Source organism: Acanthopagrus latus, chromosome 3 (genome assembly GCF_904848185.1).
Source record: "Acanthopagrus latus isolate v.2019 chromosome 3, fAcaLat1.1, whole genome shotgun sequence".
Lineage (NCBI taxonomy): Eukaryota > Metazoa > Chordata > Actinopteri > Spariformes > Sparidae > Acanthopagrus > Acanthopagrus latus.
In genome coordinates, this window is record NC_051041.1 from 5,834,160 (window position 1) to 5,849,286 (window position 15,127).

At 44.1% G+C, this 15,127-nt stretch overlaps 1 protein-coding gene and 1 long non-coding RNA gene across 11 annotated transcripts in view; one reads left to right on the forward strand and one right to left on the reverse strand.

Annotated features, from left to right (window-relative positions):
• Positions 1–3,218, forward strand: part of LOC119017067 — an 84,020-nt gene extending 80,802 nt beyond the window's left edge. For 6 of the 7 annotated variants that reach the window (XR_005074327.1, XR_005074325.1, XR_005074326.1 and 3 more), the window contains one exon: positions 2,182–3,218. This is a non-coding gene — a long non-coding RNA (uncharacterized LOC119017067). Of the gene's footprint in view, positions 1–541; positions 751–2,181 lie in introns of all 7 variants that reach the window. The other variant, XR_005074330.1, reaches the window with a different exon arrangement.
• The window catches only part of hivep1 (HIVEP zinc finger 1), a 60,729-nt gene that overhangs the window by 30,484 nt on the left and 15,118 nt on the right, over positions 1–15,127 (reverse strand). The window lies entirely within an intron of this gene.

Consider the following 15,127-nt stretch of genomic DNA (forward strand, 5'->3'; position numbering starts at 1 on the left):
ACACCAACCCAAACAGAAGTGCAAAACATAACCTCAGAATATTTTCTCCATTTATTTTTTACTGAAATAAGCCTCAGTTACTGTACAGCGTCCAACATGGTCCAAAAATGTCTGCGAGGCATTTAAAATGTCATCATCTTACAGTTACCAGCCAGAGTGTAATCGTGCACTCACAACTCTGCCAACTGTCTGCCACATGACACATTAGTGCTGCAACTAACCATCATTGTCCTCGATTAATCTGCTGATTATTTTCTCATTTTCACACAGAAACAGCTCTAAATCCCACGTTAATGTCCCCAAATAGCTTCTTTTGTCCAAAATCCAAAACCATCGATTAACTATCACATGCAAGTCAAAGCAAAACAGCAAATGTGAAGAATTAAGCAGCTGGAACCAGAGATTGTTTGTGATAATTCAGTCGACTTTTGTTTGACTTACATTATCATCACATTTTGGACAATACTGCTTTTAAAAAAAATAACTAAGAATTACATGATTAAACCACCCTGTTGAGACTACATCCTGGATGTTGTTCTAGGCTTCGACGGTCGGGCGAACAACACCGATCATCAGTAGCAGGTTGAATTCTGGGAATTACAGGGAGGTAAAAGCAAGTTTGACCTTTGATATGCCTCTGATGGATACTGCGGCTGCCTCTTCCTCTGAGATGTTGTTGCTGCCACCCACCTCCACGCCATTCACTGCTGTTACTCCGTGCTTTCCTCTGCCATCAGCAGTAGGCAGGAGGTAACGTTACATAACCGCACCGAGCACCAGCGACATGGCGTTCCCTCACTGTCTTTTTCATGTTCCTCCTCCTACTCCTCCTCTCATGTTCTCAGTCCTCAATTTCCCAACCTTGTCCTGTTGTTCTCCTCCCTCTCTCTGCCTCTTTCCATCATCATCACCCTCTTTTTCTCCTCCGATATCTCCCATTTTCTCTCTCCCTGCCTGCTTCTCCCTGCTTCCACTGCCCACTTCCCTCTCCTCCGTTTCTATCACATCAGAGTTTAAAAACAGTACAAGGACATGGTAAACAGCACCAACAGCACGTCTGTGTATTACAAAACCAAACTGCTCACACATTTAGCCGTCCATCAGAGCACAAAAATGACAACTAGAGCCCCACTGATGATTATTTTCATCACCGATTAATCATTTGGCCAATAAAACATCAGGAAACAGTGAGAAACACCCTCCAGAGTCTAAGATATCCTCTTCAAATGACTTGTTTTCACGTGTAAGAAGCTGGGAACACCAAATTACTTCAACAATGACTTGAATTATTAATTGACAACACAATCGCCAGGATAAAAATGTTGGCAGTTAATCTTTCTATGTGCCACATATCACTTCATATTACATGTTTATGACGATGGCGCAGTGATGGAGAGAAGCTGCCAAGCCAGTGACCGCAGCTCAAGACTACATTTCAACAATTGTAAACGTGAAACCGCTGGATATTTTTAAGGAGGCCTCGGGAGAGTTTCAAGATGTGTTTGTGGTGACAAAGTATGATATTTTTAACAGAAAGTCTGGACATACACTACACTACTACACTACTGGGTGTTTATTTAACAAAACTTTGGTGCAATTTCCAGCCATGTTAATGGCAGGAAAAATGGATATTTAAGTGCAGAACATAAGCTCTTCCTAACCCTAACCAAGAGGTTTTGGTGCCTAAACCCAACCAGACTAAACCGTTTAAACTAAAGACATGTTAAGTTTCAACATATGTTATTCTAGTGACTGTGTTGTTAAGTTGCAGCTGTATAACAACATCCTTTTCTCTGGGCTAACAATCAAGTTTTCCATCCAATGCAGCAAGACTAACCAAATTTTCCAGAAAGCGGCTAAATTTTTAAAAAAAGTGCAAATTTAAGTTTCCATCTGCTAAAACTATATGATTATTGGGAGTTGGTTTATTCTCCAATCAGCTGCCTTTAAAGCACTGCAGAATCTGACGAGATGACGCACCAGTCAAATGTCAAATAGTGGAAACCCGCGAGGAAATATGTTTGTTTCATGTGTCAATTTGAGGTTACTTTTTGTCACATGCTTCATGTGTGTCACGATGCATTTGTGAAGTCTGTTTTCGGCGCACTTCTGTTTTCATTGATACATCAGCTTTTCCACTTAAGCCAAGCGAAATAAACTTGTCATATTCTGACTTTTCAGATTCCTGGCATCAGTGGAAAATGCACTTCACGAGTAAATGAGGCAGACAGGAAATCCTGCAACATCGAGAGGATTACCTGAGGCTACTGCTGAGGTGGATGTTTCCAGGACAGCGAAATAAGATGATGCATTTAAAAGAGCGTAATGAAATTAAAGCGGACAAAGACAAAGGAAGAGCAATTAAGGAAAGGATGTAGTCAGGAGCGCAAGAAACAGCAGGTCATAGCTGACCTCACAGCGCTCCGCCTCCATGATAACAACAGGTACATCTATTCTTACATGGACGCAGAGGAACAGAGGGAGGGAGGGAGCTAAAGTGAGTCTGATGATCTCATGCTGTGTGGAAGAAGAAGTCAGAAGTGTCGTAAGTTCAGCTCTGCTCTATCTCTGGACCGAACTGTTGCGTAACACCAACAGCTTATCCTGTCCTCCTTCTCGTGTTGTACATCAGCTGCTGCCGCATGGAGGAGGAGGAGGACCAACACGCCGCCGCAGACGAGCGCCGGAGCGTTACTGGTCGGTGCTGGGGGGGTGATTAATGAGCTGCGAGAGGCGTTAACCCCTTGACCAACATTGTTGTTACTCAGGACGAACGTAAATAAGAAACATGATGGATGATGGAGGTGGAATTTAATCATTTCAATGACAAAAAAACACAAGAAACTCCGATAGTATAAAGCTTTTTTTGTAATACGATTCCATAATTAACTGATAAGTTACGAAAGTTATAAAATATTTGATTCATCCCAAGGAAGAATTTCAAACATTTCACGGTTCCGGCTTCTTAAGTGCGACAATTTTCTGCTTACGTTATAGAAAACTTGTATCAATGAGCATGTGTCTGTGTGTAAACAAGCAAACTGAAGATTGTTTAGGTTTCGGACTATTGGTTGGACAAACAAAGACAACCGGAGTACGTCATCGTTGGATGTAGGAGACAGGGATGGATAGACTTTGGTGCCATTTTCTTATCACGAATCAAGACCATAATTGGCAGATAATCAGTAAAAACAATAAAAGCTCTTCTCAGCCTATAAGTCAGTGAGTAAAATGTGAATCCTGATTAATTTAAATGACTTTTCCCCCTCACAGCAGGATCAGGTCCCTGTGAAGCAACAGTAGACATAAATAGAGAGGCAAACTTTGGCAAAATTAAGGAGAGATGACATTATATAACAACATAAAGTGAAAAAGAAAATGAGGAGAAAGATAGACAGAGAGACAGGCAGTGAGAAGCAGCAGAAAAGCCTGCAGCGAGGAATGAAACTCAAACTGATCAGCACAAAGACGAGCTCTCTCAGTACCTGTTAGCAGGGAGAAGTGCACCAAAAGAAAGTCGACACTTTCTCAGAGAGTCGCTGCCGGCTGCTGGTTTCCCCTCCCGGAGTCAGACGCGCTTACGGGGGAACACCTGACATTCCCGAGCCAGACAGACAGACAGACACTTCCCGACCAATAACCGCTGACATTCCTGAAACTCTCTCTGTCTCCCAAAAGAAAAGAAAAAAAAAAAAACAAGAGAAAAAGGGAGGAAACTGAAAAATGCCACAGCAGAGCAGAGAGCCGAGCGTCTGGCCGCCGTCTGTGTGTCCTCGCACACTAACACACAGCTGTGTTTCTGCGCCGCGAGCCGAGCTTTCACTTCTCACTTCTGCCTGGTTCCTCCACTGTCTGTCAGCGTAGCAACCACGCTTATTCCTCCTCCCTGCCTGCCTTTGTGTTCCTTCTCCCCCCTCCTCTCCTCTCCTCTCCTCTCTTCTCCTCCCTCTTCGTCTTCCTTCTTTTTTTTTTTTTTTTTTTAAAATCCCTACTCCAAGTTAGGGAAAGCCCTCCCTGCCTGCCTGAGCACTGACTTCCCCGAGCCGAGCAGCAGCGCTCTCTCTTTTTGTATAAAAAAAAGGCAAAACAAAGCGGGATGGAGACTCTAAAAACAGCAACGTTCTCTAATTCCTCAGCAATTCGCTCACGTACACACTGTCAACATCAGATTAGCAGCTAACCTACTTGTGGCGTGCAACCTCACACACCCCCGCAGAGGCTATAAATACCCATCTATCCCTTCTGTGCATTGATCCTATCTGGGCAGGGTGAGCAGCGCCGGGGACACACAGTCGGACTAATGAGGGCGCCAATAGGAGAAGGCACTTGCTGAAAGGTGTGTGTGACGTACAGTAGAGAGTTAACCTGCACTTGAACGCAACACCGCCTCCACATAGACACACAGGCGAGAGGCTGCAGAGCATGAATGCAAGTCATGATTATTTTTGTAGGTGTTTTATCTTTATCACCGCTTCTTCTGACGATTAGTTTTTTATTTCATAAATTAATCTGAGTATCTAACTTAATCAGATACTAGGAAAACTCTTTAAATGTCTTGTGTTATATCACGATATTGTCCCCATTATCGCGATACAGCAACGATGACAGGTAGTCAACTTTAAATCTCTTGTCTCGCCATTGTCTCCCACTATAAATCCCAATTTTTCCCAAACTGACAAGATGAAAGTCTTCCATATCTGTATGTTAAAAGTGTTGCTTGCATGCTGCTTCATCAGAGCTGTCCTGATTATTCCCACTGCATTATATATGCAATATCAACACGCGTCGCCTCACAGCTTTCTTTTCAAAGCAAAAGCCTTGAAGATGCCAAAACAGCTGTACGATATTCAGAGTAAACATCATGGAAAGGATGACCACAGAAATAAAAAGGAGGTTGGATTCTTATCGGTTAACCAGAAACAGCCGTTACATCACTCTGTTCGAAGCAACCAGACTCCATTGACAAAAACAACAATTTTAGCTCGTAGAACAGCGGAGATGCTTGTCCTCCGCTGCCTCTATCTGTTAGTTTGTGATCTTCTTGTTTTAACATGTAGGGTTGCGTCAGAACTCATTGAATTATTAAGTAAGTTATTTTTTGTGTCACATTCCCAACCCAGAGTTTGTTGTGTTTAGATGAGAACCAGAAATGGACTTTCCTGCGAATTGTACCGTTAAAACCACAGCAAACAGTGGGAAAAAACGAAAATCGTCCCATGTGAGAAGCTGAACACAGTGAATGTTTGGCAGGAATCGTTTTACTTCTTTGGAGTTACTGTTACTGGGAAAATCAACCCCAATCTCCTTCCCGTGTGATAAATATGGAGCAGGAGTCACGCTGTGGTTTGACTCAACACTGCACCTGACAGATGTTAATCGAAAACGTTGTTACATATCTCCGTCTAAGACCACAAATTTGGCTTCTGTCCATTCCTGCGTTTCTATGAATAAAACAAAAGAGGTACGTGCTAAGCTAAGCTAAGCTAAGCTAAGCTAAGCTAGTCCTGGCTGCAGCCTGACATTTAAAAAAAGATGAGAGACGCTTTGATCGTATTTTTCTCATCAATTAATCAACGGTTCACATATCTGACAATAACACAAACACTCCCACACACTGACTGGACTGGACTGGACTGCAGCAACACCTGCACACACAGCTGAGACTCACTGTTAGTCACGCTGTGAACATGGAAAATAAAATCCTGGTTATAAACAATGCCTGGATCTCATTTTTACAAGGCACACCTGAACCAGCGCCTGAGTCACACACTGACGCCCTGCAGGTTCCCACACACAACTTCTGACTCTCACACACACAGTTTCACATCACAGCAACTTCCTTTTTTTTGTGTTTAAGATTTGGTTTGGGGGTGGCCGGCAGCCTTTGCTTAGTGCTTTTGACTGAAATCATCCAGAATGCGAGGTCTAAAAATACCACCAGAGGATTTTAAAATCTTCCTCTTTTTTTTTTTTTTTGTCTCTCCGGCAAGCGCCGTCAGAGGAGGGGAGCTCAGAATTCCCCAGAGTCTCTCCCACCGTGAGGCATCGGGAGCTCAGAAACCCCCCCCTCCTCCTCCTCCTCCTCCCAACATCTCTCCCCATGGCAACAGCGGCTAAAGGAAGAGATGGCCCGTGTTATGCAAGAGGATGAAGCTTTGCCAGCAGGCAGGCACCCCTTCCTCCTCCTCCTCCTCCCTCTTATACATATTTTCACAGCCTCCTCATTAACCCTCTTTACATTTTGTCCCTTTTGCTCTCCTAACCTGACATCATTCTCTCTTTCATGCTTTCTTTCACACCCTTAACTCTGGCGCTCTGCCATCTTCCCCCGTACCCATCCTCTATTGCTCCATCGCCTCCTTTTCACTCTCCTCGAGTCTTTTTCCAGGCGTTTATCTTTGTCCTGTAACTGCAGAAACACTGCTGCTGCTGCTGCTGCTGCTGCTGCTGCTGCTGCTGCTGCATGGCTGAACGGCTTTTTCCATTTGAAAAGAAAAAAAAAAAAGCTATTACTACGGCCAACTGACCCGATACCCGGCATGACGTGATCACTTGATGGGAGCCTCGTTGTGACCGATTGACCCTGCCGAGGGGAGCAGAGCAAGAGTTTCCCATCGTAAAGCCTCCATCAGATCATCAGAGTTTCTCCAAGGGTTCAAGTTATAGTTAAGACATTTAAAGACCTTTTTAATAACACACAGAATGAAATTTCAGCCTGTAAGATCAGAGATTAAATATCAAAGTGTGATGGAAACCCGGTGGGGAAGATATGGCCAGGAATTACTTTTTTTTACTATCACACATTTATTCAGTTCTTTCCAGCGGGATAGAGCAATAAATGATAATGATTTAATTAAACTAACGCAGTCTGGACCAGGATAAGAGGCAGAAAAGAACCGAGATCTTTGTTGTGTAATCTGTGGAGGTGTTGTACACACAATCCATTATTTTTACACATGTAATGCTGCGTTTTATCTGGTCGCATGTTGCTCTAACCCCTGTGGGAAACATCAGATGAAACATCAGAGTGAGGAAAGACTGCAAACAAGACTGAACATGAAACTTTAACACATTATCGCATCTGTAAACATTTTTGCCTGAGTCACATCAGATAGCTTTTCATCTGTCACGGTTGTTGTGAAACAGTGAAGAAGAAGAATTAACCCCCATAATCCCTTGCTACTTTACAACATCAAATTATGTTATTTGTTTTCATTGTTTTGATTGAGAGACGTCAGAAACGACAAACTTTGGGTTTAAATATGTTTTTGCTCAAATTAATTATGAGTATGCTAATTATTCTAGCTACAGTTGCTGCTGTGTGGACTTTGAAACAATGAAACGAGGAATGATGTCACTGATATGGTATAGCAAGAACAGGTTTTTATACAGGAAATAAATATAATAATTTGTAAATGTATATGTTCAGTATTAATATTGATGCAGCCCAATCAATTACAGGCTCCCTGAGGGTCAAAACACAAACACATGTTAAAAATCAGCACTGAAATGCTCTGCAAACTGCAAACTTTTGACCCTCCAGGCCACCGTACTTAACCTGACATCAGTCAATATCACATTAAACTTGAGCACTATCTGGTTTCCTTCAATACAGATTTGCTTTTGCAAAATGGAGTTGTTTACAATCAGAATCTCTGGGAGACGGGGTTACCTGGACGATGCGTCACCGTCCTACACCTGTCATCCACCTGTCACTGCTGTCTCCCCTCCTCAACCTCCTGACCCCGCTCTAAACGTGTGTGTGTGTGTGTGTTTACATACAGTATTGTCAGTCGACTGTGTGTACATCTTTAAATTATTGACCTGACCTCAGTGACCCCACTCAACCTTCCTGATGACTCTCGCTGTTTGTGGGCTTTCAATCTTTCACCATCGACCCGCTGGAGTCCACTGAGTCTGGGCAGCCAAGGACGAACAACCCCCTACTCCCTCCCTCCCTCCCTCACCCCTCCGCTCACCTTCCCCTTCCCTTGACAGACACTTTAGGGCACATCACACTCACTTCCTCCCACTCCTCCTCCGCATCCTCGCTCAGTCGATACCTTACAAACACACAAACCGCACAGACGAAACAACATATTTCCTGCTGATGGCAACTGGCCTACACGAGCAGCGAGGAAGCGATCAAAACAAAGAGCGAGTTTATGAATGAATCGGCTTCGTGATGTGAGGCAGGCCCATGTTTTCTTTCTTTCTTTCTTTTTTTAAGAGGCCCCACAGAGGAAAGTTGTTTGCTGACATGAGAAGGGTCCACTGATTACTGTAAAACGCCCACAGTCTGGAGTTATAGCTCTGAGCTCCATTATTCAGCATCCTGCTTTCTGCTGACGGACTGCTGAGGCCTCTGTGTGTGTGTGTGTGTGTGTGTGTGTGTGTGTGTGTCCATCCACAGGAGAAGAACGCAGAATCACGGCTCATGTGACGCGAATATACTAAACTATGTGGTTGAATTCTGAGCCGAGTTCATTATTTCATTTCAAAGTGGACAATTTAAGGCTTTATTTAATTTAAGTTCTTGTACAACAGCGTGTTTTATTTTACATTTGAGGAACTTAAAGCTTATTCTGTTGGATGAATGAAGAGTTTTATTTTCCCCAACCGCTGTAGCTCGAGCCATTAACTGATCCATCAATTAGTCAACAGAAAAATAACCAACAACTTCACTACGAATCATTTATCAAGTAAAAATGGTCAAATAGCAACCAGGATATTCATCCAGGCAAAACACACATCTGTTTTTCACTACTTTCTGACAATTTATTTACAAAACCTCTTAAAAAGGTCCAATTTGTAGATTTGTTTACTCTTATTCCAAACTTCCCAACTGGATTCTAGGTCGGGTTGGACACCATCCCAGCACGCCAGTTTTTAATAAGTTGGGAATGAGAGTCAAAAATCGAACCCTTTTCATACAAATTGGACCTTCAGAATAAGTAGCGGGCTGCAATTTGTCTCAGTTTACTGTTAATTGATCTTCTTTTAATCCACACCAGTACAGGAGGACAGTGTTCACCTGACACCACTCTCTCTGGGCTAACAACACTTCTTACCTCCTCATTACCTCAGTCTCACTCACACCTGTCTCTCCTGAAACAACAGCAGGAAGGAAGTGATATTTACTCTTTGACATGGGGAGATAATGTCAGAATGTAAGTACACAAATTAAATAATACATAATTATTGGCTCCAGCAGAGGTTTGAGGAGACGATGACTGGATTTTTTGGGTGAACTTATCCTTTAAAAACATAACGGCTGGGTACATGTCTGGACTAGAGCAGAAGCTGGGGGAACGTATCTTGTATTTCATCTTGTTTATAAGTGAAAGGAGACGAGATGTTTTCGCAGCTCTAACATCAGACTATTGTCTCAGCAGCGCTGTATCAACAAACACAGAGCCCAACACCACAAAAGACTCAGAGCAATTTTCTCTAATCATTTCAAATTGCTTGTTGTGCTTCTTTCTACAGCGCCGTCACTTTTAACGCATCAACAGAAAAAGAGTCAAAGCTTTAAAAAGGAGCGGGGAGGCGTGCGACAGGATTGTTGTCTTCAGATTTTAAAAAGCTGACACGTCTTCTGACGGGGTCTTAACGTGTCGCGGAGGGGGAGCCGCCTGGAATCAAAGCACAGGCCTCCGTTCCCACGAGGCCTGATGGTTAGTCATTCCCCTGCCTGATGCATGTGACTGTGGGAGCCGCACAGCTGTGCTCTGATTGGCCGCTGTGCTGCAGCGATGATGGCAGACGTCCCACGCAGCAGAGAAAGTGTCAGTGTTGATAAATACAGCCCACGGCCTGACCTTAAAGAAGCCGCACTGCCGGCCTCTGCCTTCTCACCCATCTGCCCACCTGCCCTCTCCTCCACCTCAACATCTGTTGTGCACGGCGGCGCGCGACCCGTCACTTCCACTCAAGGACGAGGTCTCCAGAAGGCTGACTGGGGCTGACGAACTGAGACTTTAATGTCATTTATGATCTGTAATTCAGCATAACGACTGAAGAAAACACATCAAGGTTAACGTCCCGGAGGCCGTGAGCAGAATTAAGACGCCAACATTGAATTAATTATGAACTATTACGTTGCTGCGGCAAACTGCTCCCATTAATACTAATAGCGGGGTGTTCATCAACATACAGGAGGGAAGTTGGAGTCAGCAGCTCTGATAAACGGTCTCATGAATCAATGCATGATCTGACCAGACCAGACTGGGGAGAGGATGACGAGCAGAGCGGGGATTCACAGCCGAGCGGAGGAATGTGCGAATGTACCTCCCGGCTTGTCACTCAAACGAGGGGAAACGGCGGATTTCCCCGCCTGATCTGTGTCGACATCCACACACATTCAAGAGACCGTTATGAAGAGACCTCCGCCCATTTTTTTCTGCGTCAAACCTCAGACCTCAGTGCCACGCTCTCTGCCAGGTTCCCGGGGTGAATTGACAGTATTGTTGCCTCGCCTCGTTTTGGAGTGACTCCTTCTTTTTCCCCTCTAAACTGTTCTGACAGCACGGGTGGTGTAAAGCCTCCACTTTGGGCCTTTTCAGTCATGGAAGACGCAACACTGTTGAAGTGACTGACTTTTGAGTGTTGGACATTTTCCCCATGCCTTTCTCAAATGGTTCCTTTTGTCCCCGTTACATTTCTAAAAGCATATATTGTTAAAAATCTTCTAAAAAAACATACTGACAGAAGAAATGTTTAAAAAGTTTGCTCTCCATCAACACCTGCAGTTGAAAGTGGACGCTGCTGATTCTTTTGTGAGATGAAGACATTTTTAACCCAGGATGAAGTTTGTACAGTAACCTCTTCTAAATCTAAGCAACAGCCAACCTTTACAGTGTTATTAAGTTGTTTCCCCATCCACCTGTCTGGAAACTTGGTGGTGAAAACTGACGAATCACAGCAATAAAAGCAAAATGCAACAACATAAGCTCAGTGGAAACAGACTTGCGCTCTGGCGGCGTCGAACACGTAACGTATGCGGACCGTTACTGGAGCTGAGATGCAGCGGAAAATATTTTGTTCCTGGCTACACCTGCGACGCACATACGGTGAAGGTTTGTATGAGTCACAGGCAAAACAACACGGTGAGCTTTCGTTTGTGGGATTTGTGTAAAATTGTTAACATCAACAGACGACAGTATGATAAAGAAACTGAACAACCGCCAGCTGTTCGTTAACAGCCAACATGGTGATCAAGACCCCAAAGTGTAGGCCAGATTCATCTCCTGAGTTATTTCATTTATAACAGTAGCTTTATTTAACACACAAATTCAAATAGACTGGTTTATTCTTACATTTGCCTACCTGATGAAGGTGACCAAATCTGTTATTCTACAAATCCACCTGTAGCTTCTGCTGCGTCAAGTAAAATGTGTCCGTCATTAAAACTTGAAATTTGAACCACAAGATGTTCTTTAGACGTCAAATCACTTTGATTCTTGCTCTTCTTCAATGCCATCAAAGATGTTTATTTACCAATGAATTGACTAATCATTTCAGTGGGAGTGGAGAAACAGTTTTTAGAGACCGAGCTGTAACTTCTTCTTTGTGTTTTTCTGTGGATGTTTGATCTCGACTGACCCGAGTGACACTTGAGGGGCGTTTATTCAGATGCGAGACCAACAGGTTCAGTTTCCATCCAACTAATGAAACACAGTGAAACCAGGTGCCTGTCTGAACCCCGTCTGTCACCGTTTATCACACTTTACGGTCATAATAATGAACTTTCCAGTGTTTTTTTTTCCGTTTGTATCCGTCAGCTCTTCTTTTAACCAGAGCCGTTTTCCCCCAGAATGCTCCTCTGCCCTCCTTCGTCTCTCCACACCCCTCGCTCCCCCTCCCTCCTCACTCGTAGGAGGTTCCAGCAGTCGGACACAAGGAACAGCACCTGCAGACCGAGACTCATGCTGCTCTGTTTCCCTGGCAACCCCTACATTGGGCTTTGCGTGTGCAAACCATTAAGCAATGCCAGCTCTGCATACACACACACACATGCAGCTGCACACATACTTGCACAGACACACACACACACAGAGAAAGCGCCCCCACACAACAACCCTTTTAAGGGTTTCCGGCTGGCAGGCGTGAGCTGCTTCTTTTTTTAATTTGAGTTTTTCCAAAGCTTTTTCCTTTTTTTTTTTTTTCTTTTTTTTTCTTTTCTACCTCCGAATCCAGCAGCTTAACTTGCGTCACATTTTCCCCACAATCATAAAAAAAAAGGACCCCCCTGGGAACGAGCAGCCCTCGTCTAACAGAGGCAGGGTTTGTTGGGGCTTTTCTCTGACATATATCCTCGGCGCGTACAGGAGCACTCCGCCTCCTCCATGTGTCATGAGCACAGCGCCAAATAATGTGACATCCAGGCCCCGGCTTCAGTCCTGCGTCGCCACCGCAGGGAGAATTTCTTCCACTGTTCTGGGCCTCTGTGCTGACGCCAGCTGAGGCAAATCCTGCCCGGCCCCCGCCCTGATTTTTTTCCCCCCTCGTCATTCCAGCTCAGACGCTCACCTTTCGGAGGTGCCAACATCAATGCTGCTCAACCAAGTTTCCAGGAAGTGGCTCCGCAGGCCGCAAAGGCTCACCTGTGGAGGGAAAAAGGTGCGTGTGTGCATGTGTGTGCGTGTGTGTGCACCTCAGGTCACCGTTCGTTAGCTCCAATTTAGCTCGGCTTGCCTGAGCCCTTCACTAATGCTTCGGTTTGAAAAGTTTAAGCCCAATAATGTGACTGATTGGGCAGCAGACGCAAGACGAAGCCCAGGACACACACGGGAGGCCGTAAACAGTCAGGTCGTCTGTCTTCAGGGGGTCGTACGTAAACGGGCGAGTGGGTGGCGAGCTTGCAGTGACACACCTACACACACACACACACACACACTTCTACCTCAGCTGTAGACGTCAGCAGCGACAGGTAAACAAGGCTTTGGCAGGCTGTTGATGAATGACTCCTCGATCATTTGTTGAACATTTCTGTCTCGCATGAAAATTCATCCCTGCCTCCACAGAGCGACGCTCGCAGCTCAGATGAGAAGGTGCGCGACTCGACAAACGAACAAACACACGAACGCAGTCGAAACGCGCGTGCAGGCGGCTGGTGTGAGCTGTGGTATTAGTCACCAACGTCTGGTAAACAGGCGAGTTTGACAGACATTCAAACTGAGAGTCTGCAGGGCAGTTTTAGTCGAGGTGGGAGGAAGAAAGAAGAATTAAAACTAGAATGGTACTCAGTAGAGTGCATACCTCCGCAGAGTCCCCTTTAAAACGAGACCTATGACGCTTTCTGTTTTTTTTCTAGTGGACCTGGAAATGAGCATAATACGTCTCCTTTAAGCCAATCAGGCCGAATCTAATATCAGTTATTTAAATCTGCTAGATCAAATTAAACTCACTCATTAGAGACCAGCCACCTAAACACACCTGATTTTTTGATATCTCACATTATTCCCTGAGAAACTGACAAAATATCAAGAAACACCCAATCTTGCAATGTTAAAGAAAGTGAGAACAAAAATTCCTGGCTCTGCACCAGAAGTTAATGAGACCCATCCTCCATCCAAGTTTCATGAAATTCGGTCCAGTAGTTTTTGTGTAATCCTGCTGACAAACCAACAAACAGACACAAGCGAAGCAGAACCTCCATGGCAGAGGTTATCATTCGGTCTTATGTTACAAGTGAATTTAGACTCACTATTTGATTGAAAATGGTTGGAGTGTTGCTCATTTATTCAGTTACAGTCTGTTCAAAGGTTAAACTGGTTGACCTTTCCGGTGCAGTTTATTAAAGAGCCACAGTCGGAGCAACAGATTGTTGAATATGTTTAGCTCTCAAAGACAAAAGGAGCAGTCGTCACGGGAGATAAACGTCGAGTCACAGCAGAGCAAGAAGCAAATCATTATTAGTCTGAGCAGTGTTGTAGTCAAGACCACCTAAACCAAGACCGAGACATGATCCACACCTGGGTGACTCTTGTCTTCCAACAGAAACCAACATTAAGCACAGCATGCATCCAACAAATATTTAATACATCCCTGGAGTCCTCTTTGTCTGAGACCAAGACAAGAACTAAGAAAGATGTGGTCGATTCTGAGAGACCCAAGACCAGAAAGTAGTTGTGCTGTGGATTAGAGACCAGAATCGATCACGTGTTCTGTAACACTGATTCTGAGCAATGAAAATGAAACTGACAAAAATATATATCGGAGCGTGAACAAGATCAAAACATGTTAAAAAAGGGAGAAAAGTTATTAAAATATAAAATGTTCAGAAATGCTACTGTATGAGGAAAAAAAAAAAATCAGCCCATTCAGAAAGATGAATACCATCAAATATGTATTTAAAAGATTAATAGATGCTAAACTATGATGCCAATTACTTTTACACAGATCAAACTCATTACGTGAATACTTGCTGCAGCTCTGATTCCATTAATTCATTAGGAAACACAGATTACAGGTTGTGTCGTCTCTTCATCAGCTCACTAAGTGATTCAAATGTCGGCCACATACTCGACATTCGGCAGGCGGTTTGTGGCACATCTTCAACCCAAACGTAAAATAATAATTACATAATAATAACATAAACCAGCTGCCGTCTGAAATTAGCCAACTAACAAATTGGTTTCCTCAAAACCAGATGTTGCCAGGTGTTTGGGAGGTTCCCCTTCTCCTCCACCACAGCGCAGTTACCCCGAGGGCGGATCTGTCACGGAGCGTCCGCCCTCCACTTAGCCGAGGGCCCGCGGTGATGAGAAACACCACCGCTTGTGAGACGAACCTCACAATTAAGAGTTCACACTAAATGGAAAAAGTCTCTGCTCCCTGATAATCACATTTTCCATCATTAAAAATGTATTCTGCGTGAGCTGATGTGCAGGCCATTAAAAAAAACAAAAAAAACAAAAAAAAACGGCACACGGCGAAGAAGCACTAAAGCATCTGCTTTTTTTTTTTATTCCTCCATTAAAAAGCAGGAATAGACATTAAAACCACATTTCAGGATGGTAAAATGAGCAGCAGCCATATTCAGTTTCATTCACACAAGCAGAGGCTGTAAACATTCCTGCGTCCTGTCGCAGCGCTGCCTCCCCGTCAAAGTGAAAGCTGCGCT